Raw genomic sequence first — 12990 nt, 5'->3', positions numbered from 1 at the left:
GCTATTAGGCGGTAGAGTCAAGAAAACCAGTGATATTCGATCGATGAGCTTGCCATTATTTTCCCATTGTTCCTAATGGATGATATAGATGTTAAAAATTTCTTTAAAATGGTTTTGTACTATATCTGTATGAACTCTTCATATACTAGACACAAGTTTTTAAGGGAAAATCTTTCACACAGATCATACAAGAATTTTTATAGTTTTTTTTATGTTTCATCTCTAACAACTCTTTCGTCCTTCAGTCGATGGCCAACAGTGAATGGAACATCCCTTCATTTTGATCCTACAAATTTAAAAAATCCCTTTTTCTGTTTTTTTCGCGTGATTAAGAGCCTTGCACTCCACAAACTAATCCAATATGGTATATACCCGCCTTATAGCTCCCTAATAAATCTTGAAGTAGATATTACTAACAAGATAAGAGATTGGTTTAAGAATTCGTCCCCTTCTTATTCTTCCTTCACTTCTTCTTTTCAGTACTCAATTCAAGGAAGTCTTGGTTTGACATCAAAGATTTCTCAGTTCTGCGTGCGACGGTACGAATAAAAAAATTTGATATCAGTCCGGTCGGTGTGAAAGACCGGCGAGTTCTACCTTGATGACTTAAAAGTAGTCAACTATCGTTAATGCAGGGCATTACGGAACTCAATTTTTTAATATTATTTCATAAACGATCGATTAACAACCAATTAACTACATTCTTGTTCCTCTGATAGTTAATTTTTGTAAAGTAATTTTCTTAAGCTGGTTCAACAAACACTTCTTCTATTAAATTGATCAAACTCCAGCAACTGTAGGAATTTAACTAAATATTGCGGTCATATATTGCCAATCAACAAAAATAAACACTAATAGTACTTTTAAAACTAAATAAAAACTTTTACTGTACATCACACCAATTAAAACTTAATGAACAGTTTATGTTATTTTATTATACCTTAAAATTAAATTAAATCATTAGCGCCAAACATCCTTTTCAGATTTTTATTTTCATTCCTCACCAATAAACTTCGGGTTCGTCGCTTGCAGTCTTTCGTTTGTTCCACGGATTTCCGTTTGGCCAACGGTCGGTTCACCTGCGGCTGTAAACTGAAGTGCATAGTTGGCATCTCCCCGACAAAACAAAAAAAAAAGCACCGGCAGATGTGCCACGACCGGGATCAGGGATGTGACAGACCAGTGTCCAAAGTAAGCGACAAAAAAACAAACCTTACCCCATAATAAATAATCCTTAATTGCGCTAATACACCGCCCGGAGCCATCTATCACTGTATCGTTGTTTGGCGTGCTGAAATGCGAAGCGCCCGACCGGATTACTGGCATGCGTGTGTGTGTGTGTATTTCAATGCGTTATTATTTCCCATGGATTTATTGTGCATGCCGAGCAACAGGTTCGAACGCCACAGTCTGTTTTTTTGTTGCTCACCCGTGTCCTTTGGTCGGTTCGGTTTGTGACATGCTGTCTGCCACGGGTGCCATCCGAATAGTGGGGAAAATTTCGCCGATTTAATCGTGGATGGGCGATGTTGTGCTGTCGCAGGAACGGGTGAGGACACGGACACACACACACACGCACACTCATCACCCCATTAAAGCTGTCGATTGCGGCAGAACGACAAGCTATTCATTTTACTTAGTTTCTCGCATTCGACCACAACCTTCAGGCGTGTGACATGCGTACCTCGATATCTCGTGGTGCCTTCGTTCTGCTGCCCGTCGTTGCACTGACCAGCAACAAGCACACACCCGAGCTAAGGACAGCAATCACCGATGTCGCCACATCGCCTTCCGACCCATGCCAGCTAGCCTCCCGCGGTGGAATTAATGGAATTTTAATTTCAATTCAATTGTGTGTGGTTTATTTATTGCTCACCTTAAGTGTCCCATCTGCACTCGACGCTCCGGACGCACCGAGTGCGCCTATCTGGGATGACCGGACACTGATCCCAGACGATCGCCCGGAATTGGCACGCATTCGTGCGGCTCGGGACGCATCATATCGTCAACCGACGTTATGTTCAGTGCTCAGGGTGGGCCATTCGCTGCTCGTGATCGTGCGTTGCCTGGTGTGTGCGCGCGCGCTGAGCTGCACTGAACTTGACCATTGCCCATCGCTTCCCCGATCCGGTGGCCGGTTGGCATTTTATTTTTCGCTTGTCGCACCACACAACCGCACACGAAACGTACTGAAATGAAGCGACAAAAAAAAACAAAACAACAACCAAACAAAACCCGATCGTCCCATCCACCGCTCGATTGGCTCCATCGACGATCCATTGATCCTTGAGTAATCCTTCGGCCGTGACGTCGTCGGGTGCGACAGTTACAAGTACCAGAAAAACGTGAGCAAAGTCCGCATGGCCCCGCACCTTTAGAAATGGGCCCTTTGTTGCATTCCATCCGTGTGTGACATTGTGTGGGACCAACCGGGCACACTGATGCTGCTTCCCCATTTTTTTTTTTCTTCTTTCAACTGTCATCGTGCACAAAGTCCCGAATTTGAATTCCTGTCTTCCCGCAGCCGCAGTTCGTGTGCAGTGGGAAAAAAATGTTAATGTGCTGCTTAATGAACAGCTCTTATCGCGAACTTTTCGGCCCCGATTCGTTAGGGGACTCGTTACCGCCACCAGAAATGCGATCACGATCCGGACCGGCAGTGGATGCTGCTTGCTTGGGGAAAAAGTCTCATCGATTCGTAAAATCGATCCAATCGATCTCGGCCGCGGTGATGATCGCTCATAGAACTAGCTCGTTGCAGCCGGCGGAATGCTACCAATCTCTGTCCGATCGGGCCGGCAAACCAATCCATTAAACACGACACTAAACGCGCCAAGCGCCTGGGAATGCAATCAAATCGAATCAACATCAGAAAACCAAAGTTTTGTTCTCCTTTCTCCTTCTCGTGTCACTTTCGAGCCGTGTTTAACGCTGTTCTAATTTGTTATAATTTGACCAGTCCTCAGGTCTCTCCACTACCTGGGTGAAGCTTTATCGGATCCTCCTCTTGGGCCACTCCCGGGCGCCCGCTCTGTCCTTCTGTGTGTCGGAGAAGATATGTTCCTCCCTGTCAAGTCATTCATTATTTTCTTATCGCTGGAATGCACTTTTGAGCAGGCTTTCCTTCGTGAAGGTGTCCGTGGAGGGTGAAGCTTAGCTGGTGGTTTTTCTTTCCTGAGATAGCTCTCTTGGATGAGTCATAAACGATCATTTTGCTTTCTATGCGGGATGCTGTCTGTGGGAGTTTTTTTCCCAGTGCAGCATCCTTTATGTTACAGAAACTCATAATAATCCCATAGGGTATTTAGCGGGATGGAAGCTTAAAGATCAAAATAGCAGGCGTCGATACTACGGAGCATTCGAGAAGAATACATGCCTAGACGTATATTCGTACTAAGAAGAGTGCATGTTTTTGGAAAATTTAGAATTTTTCCTGTTTAGAAGTTCAATCTTATTTCCATGTCAGATTATTGGAAAATTAAGAAAAATATTGTTATGGGGCTGGCCGGCGGCCGAGGCGATAACGGCGCCGGTCTTCACACGGCAGAACTACTACTTTGCTAAGGTTAAAATAAAGGCTCAGAAAGCCAGAAATGGTAGGCCAAGACCTCTCGAGGCTCTAGTGCCAAGGAAAAATAAAATAAATAAATAAAACTTACGTAGTGAAAGAGTCTGCACAGGTTGGCACAAATAATTACATGGCTTGTTGTAAAACTACTGACTCTTACTAATTGTGTTATCCTCAAAACAGGACAAGCTTTTCGTACAATTATTTTACTCCTTTTTCATATACACTTTGGCCATTAATGGTCATCTCCAAGGAAGCTATAAAATTTTACTCTGAAAGACAAAAGCCAACGCTTTATCCCGACATTTGTTCGAAACTGACCTTAATGAATTGGTTTAAGCATAATTTTTAAAACCTTGTCCTTGCCCTTTAAGTTCCCTTCTTTGCTCGCTTGTTTCAACTTCAAACTGTGTCTATAATTTGGTTTCCCTTTTAAAGGGCGTCATTAGTCGCCCTGAAATGTGCATACTGAACGAGAGAAGATAAAAACAACTGCTGCTTCCACCCAGTTGGTGGTCGTATTTATGATCGTGTCTCGTTCGTTCATGTTCCCTCTTGGAGAAAAAACAAAAGTGCATTTACTTCATTACGCCCGCAGTTTGTTAAGCGCTGAACGATCGAACGTAAACCCAAATTCCAAACCGGCGCCCCATTTTAAAAAGGCAGCAAGTGAGAGCGTTTTGTTTTGGGAAGTAATTAGTTCCGAACTGTTAAACCCGTACCCGGACGCAGACAAAACCAACGCTTCACATAATTTGATGCCAAAGCATTCGAACGTGTGTCGAACCGTGTGTGTGTTGTCCCGGTTGTTCGGTTTGGGTGCTCTGCTTAAGAGAGAGTCCAGCTCTTGATAAACTAGGTGCCGTGTAAAGCCCCACATTCTGACACATTCCAATGGGAGATCATAAAATGGGCGCTCGTTCTAGGCCCCGGTTCTAGCGGGGTTCCGTTGCAAGCTGTTGGGTTCCCGCTGGCTCCAGGCAGGCTGCAGAATGAGTTGGGAAAATTTATTTATGCATTTATGCTGAGTACCACCGACCGTACTATTATCTCGTCATGTTCATCGCGAAACAAATGTTTTAATTTCGAGAAACGAGCAGTAATTGGGAGGCTTTTGCTTGTGTCGGGTCCAGTGTTTGCTGTGTGATGCCATTTTTAAACATCGAAACGTGTCTTGCTTATCGTGTCGAATTCCTTACACACCCTGAGACATCGGGACGACGACCACAGCGACTACGAACTGCGGTAGACTTACCCTTCTCGGCTTCAAACGGTCGCTTCCTCTCTCTCTCTCTCTCTCTCTCTCTCTGACTAGTCCACAAATAATAAATCCAACAATCCATCCGGGATCACCCAGTTCGTGTGTGTGTGTGTGTGTATTTGTGGACAAACAGAGGGCCCGTTTTGTGTCCCGCACACGAAACATTTAAATCCGTTCACTTAGCGAGCCAGCGCTCGGGACGAACGGCCACGATGAGCAAATATTGATCGCGCCCTGCTTAGCGCTTAGCGCACCAGCTCAAGGCTTAACCGTCCTCAAGGTTCCCCACCGTGCTTTCGCTTATCCAAACGTGCGCTTTCCACGGTCCCCCTTCCTTCCCTTCCTCTCCCACCCCACTGAGGAGTTGGTTGTGAAAAAGTAAAGCAGCCAAAAATACCAGAAGCGTTTTTCGGTCAACAGCTCGGTGCAGTCTGTTGACAGAGATCGGTACAGTGTTAATGACACATAGACGAGTAAATATCGTCCGGTTGCTTCGTAGTAGCGTCGAACCTCACCGAACCTCCCCGAACAGGAGAAATCTCAATGTCCGTGTCGTTAAGCTAAACCGTTTAACCTCCGGGGTGCTGGGCAGAGCGAGCAGCAGAAGCACTTGCCGACAAACGGCTAGTAGCAGCCGAAGTTGCCCGATGCTTCACGTTTGACCGGTTTCCTGCACCAAGTGAGAACTCTATTTGTGAAGAACGCTCCCTTGCCTCACCAAAAACGGACGCACTATGGGTGGCATTAGACGCGAGTCTTCGATCGCCAATCTTCCACGGAGGGTAGTTCGTAGTTGCATCATGTTTTCCAACCCTCGTCATGATCGGTTTAAAGGCACAGCAATACAAAACGTCTAATGCATATTCAATGCTCACAAAAAACGCTTCACGAGGCTCCCAATAAATGATACGAAAACAAAAGGGACGACTCAAGTGTTGTCAGCTGCTATCGGTACATGATATCTTCACGGTGCTCTAGACCAAATGATAATGTTTTTTAATTGTTTCTTTTTTCGCTTCTTGGCTCTACGCTTCGGCGAAGGATTCCCGAACGCTGGGCATGAGCTGACTGACTGACTGCCGGCACGGGAATCTGGAATCTGGTAAACAGCGTACCGAACCACACGCCAGAGGCAGCCCCTTTTTTTTGTTGGCTTGTTTCATTCATTCATTCGCTTAATTACAGAAACGCGTGATGGAACAAGACAAATATTCCCGTAAAACAGTTGCACTACAAGGAGTTAATTAAATTCCGTAAAGCGTCTGGCCTTCCAGCCGCAGTTGCAATTGTGCTTAATTTCGGTTTTTCGGGAAGGGATGCGCGTCTTAGTGCGTCCATTAACCGCGAAAAAAAGCCTTTCCCCCATTACCTCGGCATACGCTGAATGATACACCGGAATCTACCACAACGAAAACAGCCGCTGGACACAATCTTTGTAAAAGGCAAAGCTTGTTCAATGTGTTTTGTTGGGGTTTTTTTTTTCTTCGTTTCCACAGTCCAGCCCTGTATCCCATGTTTCGGATTCCGTCGAATCGTAACCTCGTCGTCTGCAGTGCGGATGAGGTTGTTGCTGTTAAACGCTACCACTTGTTGTTGTTTTCCCTCCGTTTTGGTTTCTGCTACAAAAACTTTTGTTTTTCGATTCGGATGCTTTATATGTTTTATGAGCGTTCGCCACCCCTTCTAGTAGTCTCTACGGCCCATTCGTTTCGCCAAACAGCAAGTCTAAATAAGATGTGCATACGTGAGTGCAAGGTGAGGGCCAGGTTTGCTTACTTTTCCAAAGGGGGCAGCAAGCATTCCGGTCCGATGTTTTTCGGCTGTTGACTTAATGATTTATTAGCAGTTTGCTTTGAGCTTTTGATGCTCATGTTCTATGAGGATGTGATGAGATTTTCTTGAGTAAACAACATAGAACACTGATTGAACCATGCAATATAGACGTCTTCTTACCCACTGGGAACTCGAGAGCTACAGTTCATTATCCTGAATAAGTCTTCAGCTCTGTTGATAGTTACGGGATACTTCCAGAGAGCTTTGAATTCTAGATAAAGTTTACGAACAATCTACTGGGAAGTCATGAGCTTCAAGCTCGATTAAGTTGTTAGCACATTTATCGTCAAATTATGCCTATTCGACAGTAATCTAGCTGTAATTTTGGGTCGAACTCAAAGCTCCCTCACCAGAATCCTTACTTAACGTTCTAGGCAAGCTCATCAGAGACTCGTTATAGCTATAGGTTTAGCCCATAAGCAAACACAACGTAGGCTTTTAGTAGCTATTATTCCAGCTTATGAGCCAGTTTGGAATCCTGGACATGAGCTACCTCTTTCTTGTTATTTGCTTCTATCTACAGCTCGTGTGTTAGGTCAGCGATAATTTATCAAGGTTCTAGATGATTACTCTAGAGCCAATACTCTAGAGCCACCGATGCACCGATAACTCAATAGAGCAACAAGATAGTTAGGTATTTCCAGTGCGTGAATCAGGAACAAGGTTGTTTGGTGGCCCAACCAAGCGAGCTTTAGCTTCACTTCAGAAGCTTAGTGGTAATCATCTGATACTCTAGCTTATTAACTTCTTCTTCTTTCTTGGCACTACAACCTCGAGAGGTCTCGGCCTGCCATTTCTGGCTTTCTGTGACTTGGTTTACAACCATAGCAAAGTAGTCAGCCTTACGTACGGGAAGGCGGTCTGGATGGGTTTTGAATCCCGGCCCGGCCGTGTGAAGACCGGCGCCGCTTTTACCTCGGCCACCGGACCGCCCCACTGGTAACTCTTAGTACTTTTTTTAGAACTCCAGCTTTTCAAGAATTCATGAGTATAGGAGCCGGGTTCTACGAGTAATCTACAGCACGTGACACCACCCGTCATAACTCTCGCTCGCTCTGGATACTTGAGCTAGCTAGGCAACGCTTTTCAAAATACAAAAACAATAGATGGATCATTGTTTTGTATCAGCCCCGAATGTATCAGAACCCCGTTATGTATCAGAACTTAAAATAGCACAGCCAAACACCAGAAACCTTTATCATTAGATCCATGCAATCAACATTCCGCACGCAAAACCGTATCATTACCGAATTGGAAAATAAAATCAACCCACCATCAAACCATTAATTGCAAATGGCCCTCGGGGCCACATAACGAACGAACAGAAAAAAAGGGTCTTTCGCCACACCTTCCCGAGTGTTAACTCATCAAGAAACTACACCATCATTGGCGATTTACATGTCATTACCCGTGTTCGCTCCCCGTTTGTAGCGCGTATCGTCCTCCAAACACACTGCCCGACCGGAAATCAATTATCAACGATCAATGGTTCGGGGATCAATGAATGTGCTGTGGCACACACGGTGGAGGAAAATTTTACGAATCATTATAAATGTGGTTCGGATTTGATTCGCTCGAGCAAAGAGATGCCTAGCCCTATGCCGACCGTTTTGGGGTTTGATCGCTCTTAGGTAGACGGACCGTCGATGTCGACGCAGCAAAACGCAAAAGACAAATCATTCTAATGGGCCGGCTTCTAGCGAACCATAACTATTCTTTTCCGAATCGGCATGCACCGGATCGACCCTACCGACCGATCGTCCGAAGACCCTATAATAGTATTAAAATTAAAATCGAATCAATAAACCCTGGTGCTGTTGTTGGTCGCTGTTGTTGTTAATCAATGAATAGTTGCGGAAGATTAGGTTCAATTAAATTATAGGCTTCGTGCGTTCCGGCTGAACGGGACCATTTTGATGGGCCACCAACAACAGCCCAAAAAAAAAAACACACACACACACACACAACCCGTCCAAAAGCCTCCACTGAGCCTCACTGCATGCAACGGTCAGTAAAATGTTCGGCATTCCCCGGCGCAGATCGATCATCGTCTTTAGTTGGCTTTCTTCCACGGTACACCCTGGGCAGATGGATCAATTAGGTGGCTTCCAAAAACCTCCCGGAGATGCCCCACACTCCCTCTGGCAGAGAGACAGGGGGGGGGATGAGAGGGACACCGTTTTAAAGGTACCGAAACGTAAAAGGCGCACTGACCAGTCCATAAAAAAGGGACTTAAATCAAAACCGTGAATTGGTCTCGGACGCGATGATCGGCTCAGGCGCCCAACACCGCCGCCGCCGCCGCCACCGCATAGCATCTTCAGTAGCTTCGGCACGGACCAAACCGTTGGGGTCTTCAAAGAGGGAGGGTGACCAAGGAAGAAGTGTTTCTGTATACTTAAGAACACAAGAACGGTGAGAGAGCGAGTGAACGATATGTGGAGCTGGCGGTTGCGGCGAAACCAAGCAATAGAATCATCATCCCAAAACCCTGGGGATCGCGATCGAGCACGAACAAAACCTTTCCGGACAGAAAAAAAAACAAAAACATGCACCCCAAAAAGAACATCCACCAAACAAGACACACGGCCAGATAAAACGAGCGACAAAGAGGTTAGTCCCTGAGTAGGCGAAGAGGCAAAACGCTCAGCCAAACGGGGAAAAAGGGGGCGAAAAGGAAGCGTTCGCGCACACGAACACACGGAACAACGAATAACCACTTCAACCGAATAAAATCGAATAATCAAAACATTGTAAGTATCTAATTTGGATGATGAAGGCAAAATGAAACATAAAACAACGATTTTTAATGCCTCATTATAAGTTGTATCAGCGTTTTGTTTGATGAAGCGAGCGATCAACCGGAGGGCAGCGAGCGTGCAGAGACCGAACCGAACCGATCGAAGGAGCTCCGTCACTGCTGTGCCGATACCTGTGGTAGGCAAGAAACTGATGAACAAGAGGCAAAGACGGACAGAAACCAAACACACACACACGCCGTGCGCATGCGTTCCGTACGAAGCACCGGCCACTGGAGCCGGTGGAGAATGCAACCTCCTGCGCGAGGAGGTCGGGAACACCAACGCTGTCCGTAGAACGCAGAACGCAAGCGGCAAGCGGGATCTCGTATGCACGAACCCGAGGGATCAAGAACCGCGTGAGGTCGCCCAAAAGCGAAAGAGACGGCTCGAGTTGAAGATACGGAGACCGGGAACGCACAAAAGAGAGCGAGAACGTGCAAGGAGTAATGAGCCTTCCTGGGATGGGGGATGAAGGGGATGGCTTGAAGGATGGTTTTGCGAATGAATGTGGCGGAACGATCGGGCGCAAACAGACATCGAGGAAGCTTGCTTCTAGTCCATCCCGAAAGAAATAAGCGACCGAGAGAGAGAGAGCGAAAGAGAGAGAGACTGAACAAGGAGCCACGAAACCACAAGCGACGAACCCTCGCACGACGCACCAGCAGCGACCGAGCCCGGGGAAGAATCAAAGAACCTCCACAGCGGTAGACCGCCAGGCGGCTCCATTATTGTAGTGGGCATTTGCCGCGATTCTCTGCGGCGCTTCGATCGATTGAAGCAAGTGTGAGCGAACGGGGCAGGCGATTCTGCTGCTCTTGCCTGCTCTTTCCTGTAGCGTGAACGCTACGAAATTGGTAGAGCCGCCTGGCAGGAAGAAGAATCGGCCGATTGCTGCCGGGCGGTAACGATAAAATAACTATATTTTCTGAATTCTTTTACGTCGTCATAAAATCGGACCCGCCACTGCAGCTTCCCGGACTGTGGGTCCCGGAATGCATGCAGTCCATTTGGGAAAGGTTTGGCGCTAGAAGCGCTGCGGTGGTGGGCCGATCGTATGGGCGCCTCGATCTCTGGCTCATTTATGGATCTCTGGGGAATGGATTGCAGGGCGATGAGTATTTGCACACTCACTCACCTCATCGGATGGGGTTTGGCTCACTATCGGAATGCCTAAATCTTTCCCTTCGGTGAGTGCCGGTAAGTGATTGGGATGTTCTGAGCGTTAAAAGTAGTAATGGATGGTTGGAAGTGATTTTATAGCAAATTTCAAAGGATGTAGGGAACAGGAGAAGATCACTCAATCAAGAAAAAAAATTAATAAACGCAGAACAATATTTAATCAGTTGTATTCAAATAGAAATTAAATTTCTACGTTTAATAAATGTTTATTCGTCAAATTATAAAATTATAGTGACTTATAAAAAACTTAAATTTACTGTAAAATGAGAATATAGATATCCACAATATAAAGGTTCCATATAAGAACAAGGACATGGCAAAATCAATAAAGAGTAGATTGTCTAATGAATTTGTTCATGAGTAATATTTGATTCTATAGCTAAGTATGTAATTCATTCTTCATCAAGCTCTAGATAAGAAAATGAACTAGAGAATGAACCTCAAATTAGGTGATTCAGTTCACAGACACTATTTTTAATCTAAAATTTAATCCACCGTTCGGCATTTAACCCATTTTTGTACGAATTTCGTTTTTTTTTTACTAATTTTTCCTTCCCATAAACGCCAACCATCTGCCAAAGGGACCACCGTCGACGATACGCTTTCGAACTTCCAAAGTCCCAAGAATGAACCAGCGGGGGACCGGACAATTCCGGACGTCTCCAACCTCAACGGGACGTTCTAAAAACCTGTTGAAAATCACCAGCGAACTCTCTCTCTCGCTGCCCAGCCATCACTAAGCAGCCGCGGACACACGGACAGCTCGTAATTTTTATTGCATAAATTAACCCTCTTTAACTCGACGAAACGCTACGAAGCTTCTCTAGACCGTACCGAGCGGTCCAAAATCGGCACATCCGATACCATGTTGATAAATCATAAATTATTTTCACGATGGCAGTTGGGGGGAACGCAGAACAAAAACGCGTCCTGAGCTTTTGGCAAACGAGACCAGAGCGTGGACCTGGGGCTGGAGCACATACAAAAATGTGCTACAAAAACCAACATCGTTTCGGTATCGCTATGTGATCAGAGGCGATCGGTCAGCCAGTTTAAGATCTACTTCAAATCTAGACCCGGGCCGGGACGGTTGTATCCTTTTGCGCTTTTCACACGGACGCTCACGGGCACCAATGCGGGATGCGATCTTCATCAAGTCCTAGCCCCAAGCAGTATATCGATGAACACGGAACGATCCACCGTCCATTACCTTACTGAGTCCCAGTCTCCCTGGGTTGGCGAAGCGTCCACGAACGATAAAGGAAAAACCCCGCTTTACGAGCCCATTATGTACTGAAGGACCTCCTGGAACAGTTTTCCTGCTTCATTTTGTTGCGCTGCCGCTGCGGATCTTTGGAGACTTGTAAGACGAGAATGAGGTAAGAACAGGACGGGCAAAAGCAATGCACGAGAACATATAACATCATCTTATTAACGTGTTTGGATAGGTTTATTTTCTGCCGCTCCGGTTGCTGCGTTGCACCGTGCTCCTGGGACTGCTGCATCGATTCTTCCCTGCTGGTTCCTCCCGGTAGGTCTCGTTGCGATCTTCTCGTTCGAACAAAAAAATTACACCGCGTTCGCGAGATGATTCCTTTTGATACTTTTGATCGTGAGCTACCATGCGCAGTCACTCCCTTGTTGCGGTCTCTTCTTTACAGAAGTGGTGAAAAATCGTTCCGAAAGGCGAAAAGGATTCGCTCAGCAGCAGTGAACCGCCACACACAAAAAACCCTTTACGACGCAGATTTCCCAGGAATTGACTGGCAAAAAAAACGCACACGCAAAACGTAGAATGGTGGCGTGATTGCGATTCGGTTATTTGGCGGTTAATGTGGACAAGCCCATTGTATCTGCGCAACTGTTTCGAGGGAAGCGTGTTGTGTGTGTGTGTGTGTGTGTGTGTGTGTGTGTGTGTGTGTGTGTGTGCTTGTTATTTTTCTCTCCGTCTTACCAGGGGAAGAACACAACGATGGTGGCCCAACGATGGTTTGCATCGTTAGACTGAATGGCGTACTGGTGCATCCCCTTCCCCGTACAATCCCTTCCACCAGTACGCCTCTGCGCACCCTGAGTTGGCGTGATCGGAACGATTAATTTCCTCCGAACGTGAACCGGCCGGGAGAGTACAAGAACAAACAGTGCTGACTGAGTTTTGGTTTTGGAGTTGTAGTTTTGCTTGGGTTTCTTTTTCACTTATACGGGGGAAAATGGGGGTAATGGGAAAAAGGTAGATCAATGAGAAGATCCTCCGAAGCAGATAGAGATCGTGTGTGGGCATCTCCCGATCGATTTTTGGGAATGCAATGCTGAACTTTTGTGTAGTATTGCGAGTAGAAAATATTGCC

General features: G+C 46.0%; 1 long non-coding RNA gene across 1 annotated transcript; it reads right to left on the bottom strand.

The window, feature by feature from the left end:
• Nucleotides 1–1413: 1413 nt before the first annotated feature.
• On the bottom strand, nucleotides 1414–5108 carry LOC118513867. The gene is made up of 2 exons (XR_004906523.1): nucleotides 1877–5108; nucleotides 1414–1805 (listed from the first exon to the last, which is right to left on the bottom strand). It is a non-coding gene; the product is annotated as an uncharacterized LOC118513867 (long non-coding RNA).
• Nucleotides 5109–12990: the final 7882 nt, after the last annotated feature.

Source organism: Anopheles stephensi, chromosome 3 (genome assembly GCF_013141755.1).
Source record: "Anopheles stephensi strain Indian chromosome 3, UCI_ANSTEP_V1.0, whole genome shotgun sequence".
Lineage (NCBI taxonomy): Eukaryota > Metazoa > Arthropoda > Insecta > Diptera > Culicidae > Anopheles > Anopheles stephensi.
This window is presented reverse-complemented; position numbering and strand designations above follow the sequence as displayed.